The 3,005-nt window shown below is 36.9% G+C and overlaps 1 non-coding gene across 1 annotated transcript; it reads left to right on the top strand.

Annotated features, from left to right (window-relative positions):
- The first annotated feature begins 1,439 nt into the window (after positions 1-1,439).
- Positions 1,440-1,527, top strand: trnay-gua (transfer RNA tyrosine (anticodon GUA)). Its single transcript is given in 2 exon segments — positions 1,440-1,476; positions 1,492-1,527. It is a non-coding gene; the product is annotated as a tRNA-Tyr (tRNA).
- Positions 1,528-3,005: the final 1,478 nt, after the last annotated feature.

Genomic DNA, 3,005 nt, shown 5'->3' with positions numbered 1-3,005 from the left:
CTGCTGACAGCGGCTGTAGAGTGGTTCAACAAAACTGCTCTATCTTTGCTTTCTTAAAGTGCGCCCGAGATGAAAAGTCTAAACGGTAATCGCAGACGTCACTTTGAGCACTTGGTCTTTTATAGTACAAATCATCACACGCTGCTCTACATGGGCGTGTCTTCAATATCGTTGAGAAGCAAACCTTTTGCTTTCCGAGGCAAATGATTCTTTCGTCGTTAATTCCCAAATCTTCAATGAGAATCAGTGAAACGAAAATCAAACACATGTACACACTCGCGTCCTAGCGTGAAAGAATAATCTACACCCACTTTTTAACACTGAAAATGATTCAGGAAGTACAGCAAAGTTCTAAAATCAGCGAATGCATCTGCATAAATAAAATGTCAATTTTTCAAAAGTAAAATCTTCAGCTTTGAAAGATTGTCATCCATATATTTTCGTTTTTCTCTTTTTTTACATAACACTCTTTCGAGAAACAAACTGTCTTGTAATTAAGGCTGCATTAGAAAATGTGTATCTTGGTTTGCTAAGTTAAAATCGGCACATCCCAGTGGGCAAAAGTTGTAGAATATACGACTATCAAACGCAAACCTTAGAGGTGTAAATGTGCTCCGTAACTGGTCTAGAATGAAATTCTAATATACGTATATCGTTATACGTCAATAATACATCTATGATTATATGTTTATTATACATAAATGGTTGGAGTTCTATTATACGGCTGAATTTAGAGGACTATTATACATATATAGTTAAAGGTCTATTATACATCAAAGAAAGATTTTTATAGGTGTAGAAACTAGTAAATAAAGCCAATGATTTGTTTTAGAAATTTATTCTTAAAATATACAATTATTCACACCTGAAAAATATGTAGTTTAAATTATAGATTATATACAATATTGTAATCAACAAATGTCTAATCATCATAAAAAACACAACTAGTAAACTTCAGTTACAAATTCTAGTAACATGGCAATATATATATAGTAATGACAAACACGAACTAATTACATGAACACGCTAATATTTAACTCAAAACCACATTTCGATTCAAATATAAATTTTAAAATTTACAACTTCTTTATTTCCACGAAAATATTATTAATGTAACACAAACGGTACTTTCTAATAAAGACAGAAAGAAACTGTTTTGTGTCTCATGGTGATCCTCCTCTCGATACTAATGAAATGTTTAATATGATCCCTCGAGAAAAAAAAAAGGAGTCAATTTCCGCCTGGAATGATTGATGCCCCATCAAACATTTTGTAATATCCCTGGAAGTTTATACAGTAGAATCCTGGTTCGTGGCTTAAATTCAAGGTAAACAATACTAAGGAAACAAGTTGGAAACTTGATGTCGAAGTGGGATTTAAATCACCCGGAACATTTCACAACATTGGGCAGTATGTGCCAGAAAGCAATGTTTGATATTCCTTCGATAGCTCAGTTGGTAGAGCGGAGGACTGTAGAGAAATCAACGGGGAATCCTTAGGTCGCTGGTTCGATTCCGGCTCGAAGGAAGGTGCTTTTTGTGTACTTTAATCAAAGAGTTAAAAAAGCGAATCTGTTTCAATCAGACATTGATCAAAAGCTCAATAAACGACGAAGTAGAGGTTCCTGTTCCGAATTCAGCCCACGTCTTATTGTCTTGTTTTGGCCAAGATCTGATCTTTGAATTAAGGGACTACACTGTCTGCTTTGTAAGTCAAAAATACATACAAATGTCAAGTTTTTTTGTAGATATAAAGGTGTTCTCTGTTTTCAAAGGATAGGTACTTAATTGGCATAATGATTTGGTATTGATTTTGTATCGTTGTATTATAAAGTTTGTGCTTTCTGTGTTTTTATCGTATTGTGAACTTATTTTTTAAACAAATGCTTACAAAGGCAAACACGGCACACATCTGTTTATACCAGTGGTGAATTGTACATTTTTATTAAGTACAAGCTACTGTGCACTTCTGGGAGTATAACAGGTTCGATATAAAGTGGCAAAAATATAAAAGGGGAAAATACCCCACACTGCGTGTAAAGCCCTCTTTGTGACTGTTTTAGATTAAAATGGTGTACTGTGCACGAAATGTTGCAGAAACACAGTCTGATATTTTGATAATTATTATTTTAATAATTTGATCAAATTGAGGCCCAGGATCCAAATCTTCAGTTCTGATTTTTTTAAGTGATACCTTTCCTTCCTGGCGTGGAAGTCACACGATGTGAGCAATTGTTTTTTTTTTACGTTACGATCCAAAGAGCCTCAGACGCACTGTAACCAAACCAGGATGGATTGTGCTGGGAGCCGGACTGAGCTCATTCTCACTCCCTGTGCTAAAAACAGAATTAGCTCTTCCCCGAACATCATCTACAGCTGCTGGATGGTACTCTGCGTCTTACTGCTCCGGCAATTACTTTGACGAAAGACAGATCACTTGTGCGCTTTTAACCTCGCAGCTACGGGCGAGACTGACGCTCGCGATATGAAGGCACCCGCTGGTACACATTCTCTAACTTTCACAATCGCGACAGACTTCGCTTTTTAAAAAAAAGTAGATATAGCCCTGAAAAAAGCATTAGCTTTTTCAGTTTTTACATTAATCTATTTTGAATCAAAGTTTGATTTTTTTTATTTTTTATTGCATTTTACATTATAATAATAATCATTATTGCTTACACTTATATAGCGCTGTTCTGGATACTCCACTCAATGCGCTTTACAGGTAATGGGGACTCCCCTCCACCACCACCATTCTCATGACTGATCACAGAGAGTCAGGACCTCGATTTTACATCTCAGCCGAAGGACGGCACCTGTTTACAGTTTAGTGTCCCCGTCATTGTACTGGGGTATTAGGACCCGCATGGACCGCAGGGTGTGCGCCCAGCGACAGAAACCAGACGTGTTTCGGGCTCGGCTGCGAGCAGGACAATGACGTCACGGGGACAAAGTAGAGGAAATCAAAACGGTTCTATAAAAGACCTGTGTCAGCTGTTGGTTTGC

This window comes from Atractosteus spatula, chromosome 10 (assembly GCF_055471065.1).
Source record: "Atractosteus spatula isolate fAtrSpa1 chromosome 10, fAtrSpa1.hap1, whole genome shotgun sequence".
Classification (NCBI taxonomy): domain Eukaryota; kingdom Metazoa; phylum Chordata; class Actinopteri; order Semionotiformes; family Lepisosteidae; genus Atractosteus; species Atractosteus spatula.
This window is presented reverse-complemented; position numbering and strand designations above follow the sequence as displayed.